The sequence below is a fragment of the Gorilla gorilla genome, chromosome 5 (genome assembly GCF_029281585.2).
Source record: "Gorilla gorilla gorilla isolate KB3781 chromosome 5, NHGRI_mGorGor1-v2.1_pri, whole genome shotgun sequence".
In the NCBI taxonomy this organism is placed as follows: Eukaryota; Metazoa; Chordata; class Mammalia; order Primates; family Hominidae; genus Gorilla; species Gorilla gorilla.
Window position 1 is genome coordinate 45832503 of NC_073229.2, and position 15217 is coordinate 45847719.

Below are 15217 nucleotides of genomic sequence, written 5' to 3' on the forward strand. Positions count from 1 at the left end.
TGGGAGGACTCGGGCAGCTTTCCTGGGATATCACACCATATAGACTGAGAATTTCAGAAACGCAAAGTGCGCGTCCCAGCAGGGCGAGAATGGCGTTAACGATGTCACCACCGCCCAAATTCCCTATAATTTACCACTTATCCTTCCTGGCTTTATTCTCCGTGCGTGCAGGGACATGTAATTCTCTAGGAGACGGTGGTCAGGACTTGGTTCCCGACTCCCTCGTGGCTGCAAACAGGGGCCGCTGATTTGGGTGGATGCAGAGGTTGTGGCCAGGGGAAGGGCCGCGGGGCAGCGCGTAGAACTGATTGTAAACCCAACTTCACCCTCGGAGCGAGCCGCGGCTCGGAGTAGCGTCATTCGAAAGCCACCGGAGATATCGAGAGAGCTCCTTAACTGCTCACTGAGCAAACTTCGTTTTACAGCTTTTGGGTTGATATTTGGGAAACTGGGTCCTAAAAGTGGCTTCTGGTCTTCAAAAGGCTTTGTTCTCCGCTTTTGATTTTTTGACACCACGGGTTTCACACCCCACCCCCACCCCCCAGTCTCAAACAAACCACTCAAACTCGATTGCGTCTCCATTGCTCTTTGGGGAAAAATAATTTAAGATTCTCGCTTCTGAAATACAGCGTGATGGTTAAGAGCATGGGCCGTGGAAACAGATCCGGGGAAAGCCTCAGCTCGGCCACTCTTTGCCGCGTGACCCTGGGTGGCACCTTCTAAGGGTGATTCTGGGATTCTATGAATTAATGCATGGAAAGCGCTTGCGAGAGCGCTAGCCGGAGTCCGCGCTGTTTAGGTGTTTGCCAATATTATTGTTGTTGTTAAGGTGTGAGGGATCTTGGAAGACAGAAGCCAGGAATAAAGTAAACCTACAGAGACGTCCCTCCCCAAACCCCGGCCGCTACCCCTGCAAGACCTTGTGGAGCATGTTAGGTTTCGTGGCGTCGCCAAGTTGTGCGCCTCCACCTCCTGCGCTTCGCCGCAGATAAAGCCCCAGCTTAGAGCATGGGGTCGCAACCACCCAGAGCCTTCAGACCAGTGAGCACTTTCCGCACAGGTTTGAATCCCATGAACAGTGATGTTTCTTCAATTCTGTAGTCTCGTCTACGTTTTTTTTTTTTTTTAAGTTTTTTTTTTAGGAATTTCCGACAAATAGTGTATTAAGCCCCACTCAGCCTTTGCTTTTGTCAGCATAGTGTATTTGCTTATCTACTGACACTCTCCCTGATCATTTTATTAATTCCTTCCGTGCAGAGACTACAACATTTGGGATACTTACACAACGAAAAAAAGGTGTTAAACATATTATAACTTTTTACTATGGAAATGTAAAATATTAAAAAAAGGGAAAAAATGATATGATGTAGCTTCGTATATCCATCACCCAGCCTCAAAATTAACAATATTTTGTCAATATTTTTAATATATATTTCAAACTTTGTCTTTCTGCATTTTAAAACAAGCATATTATTTTATTCATAAAAACTTCACTATGTAAGAGTGAGAGCTTTTTTCTTTTGTTTTTATTTTGAGAAATAGCATTTTTAAACATATATTAAAACACTATATCTTACTGCTTATTTGCTGGGAATGTCTCATTTTTAAAATGGCTTTCTCAGATTTCTTTGTTTTTTCCTATTTTGACCAGTGTGTTAATTTTCTTAGAATGGACTTAGAGGATTAGGTGAATTACTTCATAGCACAAAGTTGCTAGGGCAGAATTTTGCTTATTGCTTATATGGGCAGCAAGATAATTTTCCTTCTAAGGGCCAATGTTAAATACTGATCTTATCTCTATTTAATTTGAACATAATCAACAATATTGTTCAAGAACAGAGTCACCTAAATATAATGTCTTTGACAGAGTGTGGTATTTGCCTCATCTCTCTGCTCTAATTGAATGCCTTGCACTTGTCTCCTAAAAATTTCCTTTCCCTGGATTTCACATAGTGCTCTTTATAATTAACCCAGAATATTCCTCTGGTGAAAACATACTCTCTTTTCAGAGGTTTGCACCTAGGATCTTTAGCAGTCAAGGCTCACCTGTCACCTTTGCTAAGAAGACATCTACTGATAAATTATTTCTAATCCAGTTGGTGTGGATACGAATAAATTAGCTGTCAAAACTTTTGCAAGATTGGAGATATTTTGTTTTTAAGTTTTTTATTCTTTTGACTAAACTAAATATGTACAACTTACCCTTGCAGTATTTAGAAAAATGGACAAAATACAGAATAGTTATTTAAAATGGGAAATAAGCCAAGGAATCACCAAATGATTTCCTGTAAATTAGATTTACTCCAAGAAATAGAAATTCCAGAATATTAATCATTTGTAGTTAAAATCTTGAATAAGGAGAGTTCCCCACGATGGATATAAATCTCATATTTCCTATAGTCCTTTGAAATAACAAATTCTTCTCCTGACTCAAAGACGAAGGAAAAAACATTCTATTGCAGACGGACTGCATAGGTTGGTTTATGACGAGTCTTAACATGTAAAAGTTAAATTGTCATTTCCACAATACCTACCACTTCCTCAATCTTCCCAGTTTTAATAAACACTACTTCCACTTGCCCCACTACTCAAGCGAGAAGCAGGAAACTCATTATTGGTCCTTCCCTGTCACCAACTGTTTAGGTTTGCCTGGGACTGGGGGGGTCTCGCAGAGACATGGAACTTTCTGTGCTGAAACAGAAAAGTTCCCAGCAAACTAGGATGAATTGTCCACCCTACTCATCACTCACAGTGTGTGTCCACCATTTTATCTCCAACATATATCTTGGACCCATCCACCTCTCTCCATTCTATTGCCACTCTCCTAGTCTGAGCCACCACCACCTCTCATGACAGCTGCTGCCCTGGCTTCCCAACTGGTCTGCTCACAGCTATTTCTGGCCACCTGGTCTCTCCAGAGCAGCTAGAATGATCTTTCAAAGAAATCAAACAGGGCTGGGAGCTGGTAGGAAGAAAGCCCAGGCAGGACCTGGTGAAAAAATAGCAGTTTGAATCACTATGCCAGAGAACACGATTAAAAGAAGGGTTTCCACTGTCCTGAAGCAGTCTGTGGAATCAGACCCTTTATAGGTAGTGTCTGCCAGCTTGAACTACAAGATGTTAGGAAAAAACTCCATCTTGTCCTACATAAAATCGTTCCATTGGTAAATCTAATGGTCGTTTCTTAATATTATACTTTATTTCTCAGCTGTGTTTGACTCTGTTCACTCTTATGTCTTAAATAATTTAAATTTATCTTTACTTTAAAAACATTAATTACTAAATAATGTACTCATCATGAAAAAAGTAAAATCTTGAAAAAACCTTTAATATAGAAAGTTAAAAAGCTTCATATTCTCACTCTTAGAGATACCAGCTATTAACAAGTAATATACATCCTTCCGAAGGTTTTTTATGTTTATATCAATCAGAGCCTTCCAGAAGTCCAAAAGGTTCATGCCATCTTCATTTTCAGCGTATAAAAAAATAAAGAAATGCCAAATAAGATTTGAAAATATTGGGAATATTGAAGACCTTTAATTTAACTCTTAAAAAATACACAGTAGTTGTATGTATAATACATACACAGATATACATACACATACATAATACTTCTTTAAAGATAATATGAAAAGTCTATGTTTAGAACCTTCTTAAAATTGAGCCTGAAGCTAAATGGCCCTCACCAACATTAAATATCTAAACTCTCTATCATCTAAAACAAACAACCGTACTATACACACTGTTCTGCAACTTGCCTTTTTTAAAAAAACTTAGAAGTGGGAAAATAGGCTGGGCACAGTGGCTCATGCCTGTAATCCCAGCACTTTGGGAGGCCGAGGGGGGCGGATCACTTGAGGCCAGGAGTTGGAGACCAGCCTGGCCAACATGGCAAAACCCCGTCTCTACTAAAAATACAAAAATTAGCCGGGCATAGTGGCATGTGCCTGTAATCCCAGCTATTGGGGAGGCTGAGGCAGAAGCATCGCTTGAACTCGGGAGGTGGAGGTTGCAGTGAGCAGAGATCACCCCACTGCATGCAGCCTGGGCGACAGAGCGAGACTTCATTTAAAAAAAAAAAAGTGGGAAAATATTTATAAACTACTATGTATAGAACAGCATTATTCCTATTAATAATCACATACCACTTTGATGTTTTGCTTAATCATAATTTATTTAACTAAGTATTCCACTTTGGTGGACATTGGGTGGTTTTAATGTTTAACACAGGTGTGAGAATAAAAAAGAGCCTCTCCCAACAAAGCTGAGAACAGAGATAGGACATTTCACAGGGAGGAAAAAAGCACCAACATTCTTCTGGTAGAAAAGAAAAATTTCCCCTCCAAAATTCTGCACCAAATATCAAAAAGCACACAAACTCTAACGAGTGTAAGAGTCTTCCTTCCTTCCTTCCAGTTTTTTGTTTGTTTGTTTGTTTTTTGACAGGGTCTCATTCTGTGGCCCAGGTTGGAGTGCAATGGCGGCAATCAGGGCTCACTGTAGCCTTGACGCCCCCAGGGCTCCAGCGATCCTCCGCCTTAACCTCCTGAGTAGCTGGGACCACAGGTGCGGGCCACCACTTCCGGCTGATTTTTGCAATTTTTGTAGAGATAGGGTTTCTCCATGTTGCCCAGGCTGGTCTCGAAATTCTGAGCTCAAACAATCCACCCGTCTTGGCCTCCCAAAGTGCTGGAATTACAAGCGTGAGCCACCGCACCCAGCCTCATGCTTCTTTTCTTGCTGATCATTTTATAATTGAGGTTGTCAGAGCTGGAAGGGACGTTAGGGGTTACGGTTCTGCTTCTCAAGTTGGGTTGGATTTAGTGAGTGGGCTTAGTTAAGAGCCACAATTAGGACCAGGCATCCTGACTCCCGCACCAGGGGGTTACCCACCCCACAGGCCCTTCTCAGTGTCGGTAGCAACTGGACTGAGCCAATCTTGTGCTAAACACAAAAAGACTTTCTTTCTTTCACTGTCCTGACCAAAGCAAGAGGAGTGCCATCGGGGTGCCTGCGCGCCTCTAATTTTTTGTAAAAAAACATGCTCTCACCTGTTGCTGATTTATCATAGACTGATCAACACCAACTCCTAGAGAAAGTAACAAAAGAGAAAGGAGGGCATCTCCTGGCCCTCGGGCATATTACAGAAGCAAATGAAAAGGAATTACAGTCAGGTTTCTGGTACGTCACAGAAAACAGGAATCTAAGGACAAAGTTTAGATCAGGAAGCAAATCAACCCTTTGAATGCAGAATAAAGTGGCAGAAGGACCCGGCGAAGGTCCCAGCGTGTGTCTCGAGGGGCATACAGGGCGGCCAGCTGGAGCCGGGTCAACAAAAAAGCAGGTGATTTTTGTCTACCAATGAATGCCGGCACTGGTTCAACCTATTATTAGATATTTGCCAAGTAACTTCACTACTCTAAGTGACAGTCGTCATTTTTATGGTGGTTGTGAAATGTGTCTTAATTAAGACACCTGACTCAGACTGTGGTTATGGGGATTAAACCAGGAAAAAACGATTAGATCATGTTTCTACAAGACTCACTGGGAGCACTACACAGACGAAGAAATTCAATTGCTGATTTTTCATGTGACGAGGTGGCCGAGTGGTTAAGGCGATGGACTGCTAATCCATTGTGCTCTGCACGCGTGGGTTCGAATCCCATCCTCGTCGGCTGCATGGCAAGCCTTTTGTTCCAGGAATCACAAATGATATGGTAAGCACTTAATTTGGCAAATTCATTCCGTATTCACCAGCCATTTCAATAATTCCCTCTGATCTTTCATGTTCTCTGCTTCTTTAGTAACACTTGTCTTGGCTGTGAATGTAATTTGTTAGTTGATTTATTTGATTCAGGCTTCATTCTCATGCAAATTTTCATTCCTTCACAAGTTTCGCTTAGCGGGATTCCCCATTGAGGAAACAATTGAAGATTTAATTGAGGGCTATAGAAAAACATTGCCTGAAAAATTTAAAGGTACTTATAAAATCATAAAGAGTTACATATGCAACATTATGGGTATTGAACCGTATGGGTTACTTAAGGCATTTTCAGCCTAATTGTATATCTCTACTGCAATTTTCATTTATTATCTTAATGCTAACTTTTAAAGCAGTCACTATTGCCTAAGGATTCCATCTTTGAAAAAGGAAGGAGAGTGAGAGTGTCTCTTAGAGATATAACAAAACTTACAAATACATTCCATAGAACATTTCTAGTTAGTACTAAAGCATTTCCTCCTGAGAAAGGAAAGAAGAATGTCAGTATTATGTAGTTTCCATTTGTAACTTCCATCTTGGCTGATCTTTTGAGAGAAAAAAAGGAATACACATAATTTTATTCAGTTTATTCAATTATTTTCATTTTGAAAATAAGTACTACATTCACATGATTCAAAAAATATGAAAAGTTGTATAGCAAAGTTTTGCCACTAATTACCTACTGCCATCAGTAGGACACTCTTATTAGCTTTCATGTATCCTTCCAGAAACATATATAAGACTATTATTTATAAGACTTGCATATATAAGACTACTAATCTCTCAAAGATATACTCTTAAGTGAAAAAAGCATGATGCAAGACAATATGTATAGGTGCTACTTGTAAAAAGAGGTAAACATACCTGTGTCTGAAGATATATACATATATATATAATTTTGAATATAGCATTTTATGTGAGTGTCTATATTTACAATATAAATGTCTAGGAGTAGATATACTGTGTCCTGGGTAATATTCATTTGTAAGATACTGTCAAATTTCTTCCATAGAAGTTGTGTTGACTTACCCTCCCAACAAAGTGAAAAGGAGGTCAGACCACACCTGCTTATGCAGCCCTTACAAGAGAGATTATTGTTTCAACTAGCGTTGCCCCAGATCATCTAAATGGAAGCTCAAGTACTCACAGTGATGAGGAAGTGATTGAGAATCCTGGATTCTCATAAACTCAGTGACCTTGGTTTATTACAGATTTTCTGGGTAACTACCGGCAGTTTATACACTGGGCTTCATAAATATTCAATATTTAATGGATTTTTAGGGATTAATGGTGTTGAGCTTTGTGTGATTTGAGAGCACGACTCATTCGATTGTTTTAAATGGGAATGAGAATTTTAAAGTGTCTAAGTCAGAGGTCTGAAATTGGATCACTGGCTTCAAAGCATTATTAGCTTTCGGCCTGATGCGATGGCTTATGCCTGTAATCCCAACACTTTGGGAGACCGAGGCGGGCGGATCACCTGAGGTCAGGAGTTCTAGACCAGCCTCGCTAACATGGCTAAAACCTGTCTTTACTAAAAATACAAAAATTAGCTGGGTGCAGTGGCACACGCCTGTAATCCCAGGTACTCCGGAGGCTGAGGCAGGAGAATCTCTTGAACCCCGGAGAGCGAAGTTGCAGTGAGCCAAGATCACACCACTGCACTCCAGCCTGGGCAACAGAGCAAGATACTGTCTCAAAAAAAAAAAAAAAAAACCATTATTATGCCGACGAGATTGCTCTAATTCAGTGGTTCTTAAATGTGTGGTCTCTGGAACAATAACATCATTATCACCTGGGAAAAAACGCTAGGTCTGGGGTCCAGCAATTTGTGCTTTAAAAAGCTCTCCAGGTGATCCTGGTTTATGCTAAAGTTTGGCACTGCTGCTCTAGCTTTGTTTTGCCTCCTCCTCCCCTTCTGAAACGTGGTTAATCTAGATTCTGTGTAATTTGGTAAACTCTTCTCTCTCTCAGGATCCACCTTCCTCTCATCATTCCAACATCAACTGAGTGTCTATCCTGCCAGGATTAATCCCTCTAACTCCTGCACTGTCGGAGGGCCACAGAGCAGTAATGTGGTGTTAAAGACACTAGCCAAAGACCACCAGGAACAAACCAAGATCAGATTTAATACATAGATGAAGTGACAGGATATTCCAGAGTAACGGAGAAATGCAGTTCAACAAGAGGCTGGAGAGAACTGTCTTTTGTAAGGTTTGGGTTCCCATTCGAGGATTCTGAGGAGTCTCTAAGAGAAGCAGGATCAGTTCTGGATTGCTTGGTGTTAGGTGGGGTTAGGAGTAGTGGGGATTAGCTAGGGATTGGGCGTTGTCACAAGGAGAGAGTGATCTTCGGTATCCCCAGTAGTACATGGATGGGTGTGGCAAAGCGGGTCTGCGCACTCGTAAAAAGGCAGCAATTGCTCAAAGAGGGGACCATTGCGACATTTTACGGCTGCTGCATGATCTTGGAAAACAGTGTTTCCTATTAACTTTGCATCTGGCTTTACCTGTCCTCCCAGCCCCTGGTAACAGCTTTTGGGGTTTTTTTTTGTTTGTTTGTTTGTTTTCAATTGGAGGAGATTTCCTTTCTTTTCGTGGTGACAGGTTTTCACTCTTCCCAAAACTTAGGAAACTGTTCTCCGGCTCAATGGGGTGGGAAGTTACCCGGAACGCAATTTCTCCTCCTCCGGCCTGAAGTCGGGTTGGCGGTAGGATTGCCAGATAAGATACAAAATACCCAATTAAATTTGAATTTCAGATAAAGGAAGAACAACATTTTGCATACAAATCAAGCAACACTACCTGGTGAGGCCGGGCGTCCGTGAGCGGGCTATGGGGCAAAGAGAGAGGCGAGGAGCGCTCCCATCTTCTGAAGATGAGGCCAGTGGGTGTCTCATCCCGAGAAAGCTTCCCATTCGGCTTTTCCACCTGGCTGCCGAGGAGTTGATAAACCTAAGACCTATTCTGAGGTCTCCAGGGCTCAGCCCAACTTGATTCACAGAGAAGAGGCATTAAATTACAACGTGAGAACTCTTTCTTTTTGAAACACAACATTCTCACTCCTTGGAATTAAATATATCATTAAGCTGTAAAGGAGTTTTACTCAGAAAAGGAGAGAAATGAGCAGTTACTGGAGAGGTATACGCAAAACTAGACCTCTAGGTCTGGTTGAGTCTTGAACTCACATCCCCAGATTCCAAGCGCAGTAATAAATCCTTACCCAACCCAAGAGCAGTTGCCTCCGCAGTACCTAGTGTAGTGAAATGAACTGGCTGCCTCATAAAGAGTTTCTGACGAATGTAGAAGTTGCTATGCTGTCTGCTACCAAGCTGTGCAGTGGCATCAGCTCATGAGACTTTAAGAAGAGCTGGGTTTGGGCTGAGGGAAGAGAAACTGGAGCACACGGCCCTACTTCTGTTTCTGGTAAGGAAGAGGCAAGGGACCAAATGAACTGGGAGTCAGCTGTAAGGCTGATGTCACACTTTTCTGGTGGGGATGGCAAATTCGCCTATCATTTATCACAATTTAAAAGTAGATATTAGAGTTCAAAAATAGACTCATGTTATCAACTGATTTTCATCAAAGTTGCCAAGGTGATTCAGTTAATCCTTTAGAGGGGAAAGGAAACTCTTTTCAACTCATGGTGGTGTACCAATTGGACAAGAGCCATGTGCAAAAACAAAACAAAACAAAAACATGAATCTCCATCCTTACCTCACACTGTATACAAAAATTAACTCACAATGGCCCACAGACCAAAATAAAACCTAAAACCTAAAACTAAACCAACTTTAAGATTTCTAAAAGAAAACTTCAGAGATAATCCTTATGACTTTGTTAGACAAGAATTTTAAAATACGATACAAAAAACATAAATCATAAAAAAATTGATAATTTAACTGTCAAAATTTAAAACTTCTGTTCTTCGAAAGGGACTGTTAGTAAAAATGGACAACTCTCAGACTCAGAGAAAACATATGTAGATTTTGCACAACAATAGGAAAACAATTCCACCCTCCCCAATAAAAATGGGGAAAAGATTTGAATTACACTTCAACAAAAATGATATACAGATAGCAAACAAGAACATGAAAAAACTTCAATATCATTGGTCATTAGAAAATTCAAATTAAAACCACTACATGCCTATTACAATGGCAAAACTTAAAAAAAAAATTTAAAACCTGATAATACTAAGTGTTGATGAGGATATGGAAAAATTGAAACTCTCCTACTTTGCCAGGGAGAATGCAAAAATGGTATGGCCACTTGGAAAAACAGTTTGACAGGTTTTTTTTATGAAGTTAAGTATATTCTTATTCCATGACCTAAAATCCTCCTCCTAGATATTTGCTCAAGAAAATTGAAAACATGTCCACCTGTACACAAATGTTTATAGCAGCTTTATTTATAATTGCCAAAACTGGAAACAATCCAAATGTCTATCACCTAGTGAGTAGATAAGCAAATTGTGGTACATTCATGCAATGGAATATTACTCAGCAACATAAAGAACAAACCAGATACACGCAACATTAATGAGTCTCAAAGCAGTGTGCCAAGTGAAAGAGACTAGAAACCAGACTTAAACGCTTATACTGTATGATTCTATTCCAAATAAGACAAAAGATAAAGTAAAAAATCACATCAGTAGTTGTCAGGCTAGGAGTGGAGGGAAAGGTTGACTAAAGAGAAGTGAGGAAGAATATTGGGGGAATGCTGGAAATGTATATCTTGTTATTGTAGAGGTCTTTGCATGACTATATGTGTTTGCCAAAATTCATCCAACTACATATAAAAAGGTAAATTTTACTGTATGGAAATTAAACTTCAATAAACTGACTTTTTTAAAAGGTAGATATCATCACTTGGCTATTCCACTTCTAAAACTTTATTCTACAGAAATATTTGCATAAATTCAACAAGGTATGCACAAGAGCATAAAAGAATGTTCAAGGTAGCAGCCTTTGAAATAGAGGGTTGATATAAGGTTGGTTAAACAAATTATGGTTCATCAACTTAATTGTACTACCATATAACCATCAAAAAGAATAAAATAGACAGGTAGTAACTGACATAAAAAGTGTGTTGCAGAACAATATTGTGTAGCAGTTTCTGTTTTTGTAAATATAAGTCTAGAAGTATACACACAATTATATATTCATTTTTAAGTAGCTTTGAGGAATACACGCCAAAGCCAAACTCTTAAAGGTTATTATTGTTTTTATTTTTAGGAATTGAATGGGGGGGGGGTGCAAAGACTTTTTGATTATTACTAAATTTGCTTTTGCAACGTCTGAAGGGGTTGGCAGGCAGAGGAGCATATAACTTTATATCATTAAAAAATTGGGGTGGGGCGCGATGGCTCACCCCTGTAATCCCAGCACTTTGAGAGGCCTAGGCGCAAAGATCGCTCGAACGCAGGAGTTGGAGGCTGCCCTGAACCAGGATTGCACCACTGCACTCCAGCCTGGGAGACTGTGAGAGACCTAGCATTAAATAAATAATAAATAATCTGTATAATACAATTAATAGTCACTTACATAGGACTCCAGAGACAATGTTACATTCGGCACTGACCAACTACTGCGTTGAGCTCAGTGGTGACGGTAGTGTGAAGACTGTGAAAGAAGTGAAAGGTAGAATTTCTACCTGCAAAGGATTTGTCGTCCTTTGCCCGGCAGAGATGGGAGGTGGGAGTGCTAAAAAGCACAGGGCAGGGGTGGGGATGCGGTATTAGTAGCGTCTAGGCAAAGGAATTGGGAGGTCTGATCTTGGTCCAGCAGGACAATTTGGGTAGCCCTTTAAGGATCTGAGGAAAGACTCTTGAAATTCATGGGTTCGGAGATTCTCTGGCGACCATCCAGGAACCTCAAGGTAGGACACAAAGTGGGATTGGGGGATGGAATCTCAGAGCAAAGAGCAGTGGGTGCACCGACCTGCAATCTTTACTGGATGCGTTCCCAGGTCCTTCTAGGTTTAAAATGTCTGAATCAGAAAGACCAAAATTTAAGAATTGGAGTCCAAAGCAGGAAAACAACAGAGTGAGGAAGATCTACTTAATAAATATTCCTCAAGCACCTCTTACTCGTTGGAGAGCGCAGTGAGCGCAGGAGGTGCGATCCGGACTGGCCACGCAGTGGGTCCTGTGCTTCCCCACTCTTGGCAGAATCTCGTGGCCCGGACCTTTTTCTTTCGAGGAATTTCCTTTTTGATCCAGATCCAATATCTTGATTTTTGTTTGTTCGTTTTGTAGAGACGGAGTCTTGCCAAGTTGGCCAGGCTAGTCTCCAACTCTTGTGCTGAAGTGATCCTCCCTCTCGGCCTCCCAAAACGCTGGGTTTACAGCGAGGCACCGCGCCCAACCTGTTGGTTTTTTCTTTCTTTTGCACTTCCAGTTCCCGCGAAATTTAAATACCCTAGCTGACAAAGCGCGCACTGCCAATACCGTGTGTTAGGTGGAAGTTGAGTTCCCCCTCCGCTTCAGTTTCTATTCTGAGCTCTGCCATTCTCTCAGTGGTTAGTTCCTGTAACTGCTCTCACTCCAGAGAGTCAATGGTAGTAGCAATGCTTGTAACCGCAAATGCAGATGAAAGTAAAATATATTTTTTTTTTCAGTGCTCTGCAATGTCATTGAAAAACCTGGTTGCAATGTATTTCTAGAAAACATACCAGACAACCTTTAGAAGAAATGGAAAATCAAACATACCAATTACAACAGAACAAATAAAAGTTGTCAACAGACTTCCCCCAGAAAAAACATCAGACATAACAGTTTCACAGATAAATTTTAATAAACCATTATAGAACAGATAATTTCAATGCATTTAAAACGATTCCAGAATGTAAAAAGCAAAGGGAATTTTTTTCAGAAACAATTCTAAGAGTAATCTCAAAACTCAAGATAATTACCAATAGGAAAACCCCATTTTTTATTCTTTCTTATTCAGAATCCTTAATAAAATGGGAACAAACAGAATCCAGCAGCACACTAAAGGAATAAATAATTCACAATGACAAAATGGAGATGAGCATAAGTATTATTTAAAATAGAAAAATCTTTAAACATAATCCACCATATTAGCATATGTGAGGAGAAAAAGCATAAAAGGATTTAGGTAAATGTGGAAATGGCATTTGGTTGCACTAAGATCCATTTTTTAGTAATAATTTTTGAAACTTTTAATAAAAGAGGATAGCTCCTTACTTCACATTAGAAAACATATCTAATTTACATCAACGGTCATCATCCTGCTTTTCAGAGAATACATTATATGCATTGCCTTTGAAGTTAGCAACAAGTTAGAAAGATGTCCACTTTCATCACAAGTATTTTGTAGTGTTTTGGGTTAGAATTATTTAAATAAATAAATTCAAAAGAAGTAGATAAAAGTATCATTACATTAGATATATGAAGGTACTCTAGGATTTATTTATGAAATTAAATATATTTATACAAATAAATAAGAGAAATCACTTGCCTTCCTACCCACACACACGGTAGAAGAAAAGATCCCATTTACAATAGCAACAAAAGAGATAAAACATTAAGAAATAAATCTAGAAGGAAATTACAAGATGAATATAAAGAACACTTTGTTAATCTTCTCTACAAGTTAGTCTACATATTTAATATAATGCCAATACAAATTAAAATAGTTTTGTTTTCAAACTGTATATATTGCTTCTGAAGTTTATGTGGAAAATAAACCACATTAGTAGCCAAGAAAATTCAGAAAAGAATAATGAGGCAGACATATACCTTTTGGGTATTTAGGCATATTTTAAGGTATAGTGAATAAAACATTGTAGTACAAATAGGATAGAAAATCCAGAAGCAGGCACAAATATTTAAGCATTTGATAAAGTTGACATTTCAAGGCAGTAGAGAAAAGATGAATTATGCTATAAAGGGTACTGGAATATCTAGATAGACATCTGAAAAAAATAGAGCATAATCTACACCTCACATCTCACAACCAGGGGGTTCAACATTTAAATAGAAAAAAAAATCCCATAGAAGCACTAAAAAAAAAAAAAAAAAAAAAAAAAAAAGAATTTTCTTTTATGGTTTTGGCATGAGGGAGGTCTTTCTAAGTATCACACAAAACCTAGAGAACATAAAAGATTATTAAATTAAACTACTTAAAAATTTAAAATTTTTGTATAACAAAAACCACGAACAAAGTTAAATAGAAAAAGTCTATGTTTATCACAAAGGACTCATTTCCCTAATACATGATAATCATACAAGTCAACAAAAGAAACACTATCACAGGCCGGCCACAGTGGCTCACACCTTAATCCCAGCACTTTGGGAGGCTGAGGTGGGTGGATCACTTGAGTTCAGGAGTTCAAGACCAACCTGGCCAACATGGTGAAACCCTGTCTCTACCAAAAAATACAAAAATTAGCCGGGTGTTTTGGGCACGCCTGTAGTCCCAGCTACTCAGGAGGCTGAGGCATGAGAATCGCTTGAACCTAGGAGGTGGAGGTTGTAGTGAGCCCAGATCACGCCACTGCACTCCAGCTTTGGGCAACAGAGGGAGACTGTGTCTCAAAAACAAAAACACCGTCACAAAGAGAAAACATGGAAAAGACATAAACAGAAAATTTACAGAAAGGAAATATACATGAATACTAATTTATTCAACCTCATTCATATTTAAAGAAATGTTCCTTTCTCACTCCCTTGCAGCATCTTGGTGGCTGCTCTTGGATGGAGGCCATCTGGCACCTAAGGCAGGAATATGGTGGCCGCAAAGAAAACAAAAAATCGATGGAATCCAGCAACTCTAGGCTCCCACTTGTTATGAAAAATAGAAAGGATGTGCTGGGGTACAATCGGACTCTGAAGATGATCAGACAAGGCAAAGCGAAATTGGTCATTCTCACTAACAATTGCCCACCTTTGCAGAAATCAGAAATAGAGTACTACACAATTTTGGCCAAAACTGGTGTCCATTACTACAGCAGCAATAATATTGAACTGGCCACAGGATGCCGAAAATACTACAGAGTATGAACACCAGCTATCATTGATCCAGGTGATTCTGATATCATTAGAAGTATGCCAGCACAGACTAGTGAAAAGTAAACCATGCAAAAATTTCCTTTAATAAACTCGCCAGAGCTAGTTTTTAAAAAAATGTTCATTAATACCACAATAATATACCATTTTTTACCCATCAGACTGTCAAAGATCAAAAACTTTGGTGAAGGTGGGAGGGGAAATAACTGTCAGGTATTGTTAGAGAGCTGTAAATTTTTATAACTACTTTGGGGGCAATTTAGCAGTATGTATACATTTTAAAAAATTATATCATGGTTTCCATATGAACTTAAAAAAATCTGGAACAGTAGAAACTCTACAGATTTCATAAATCCTTTTGTTTTGTTTTTAAACTAAAAATCTCTAAACATACCAATGTCCCATTCCAAAATATTGCACAAC

The 15217-nt window shown here is 39.4% G+C and overlaps 1 non-coding gene and 1 pseudogene across 1 annotated transcript; both read left to right on the forward strand.

Moving 5' to 3' along the window:
- Nucleotides 1-5592: 5592 nt before the first annotated feature.
- Nucleotides 5593-5674, forward strand: TRNAS-GCU (transfer RNA serine (anticodon GCU)). Its single transcript has one exon. It is a non-coding gene; the product is annotated as a tRNA-Ser (tRNA).
- Nucleotides 5675-11323: 5649 nt separating this feature from the next.
- LOC109027171 (large ribosomal subunit protein eL30-like) lies at nucleotides 11324-14860 on the forward strand (annotated as a pseudogene).
- Nucleotides 14861-15217: the final 357 nt, after the last annotated feature.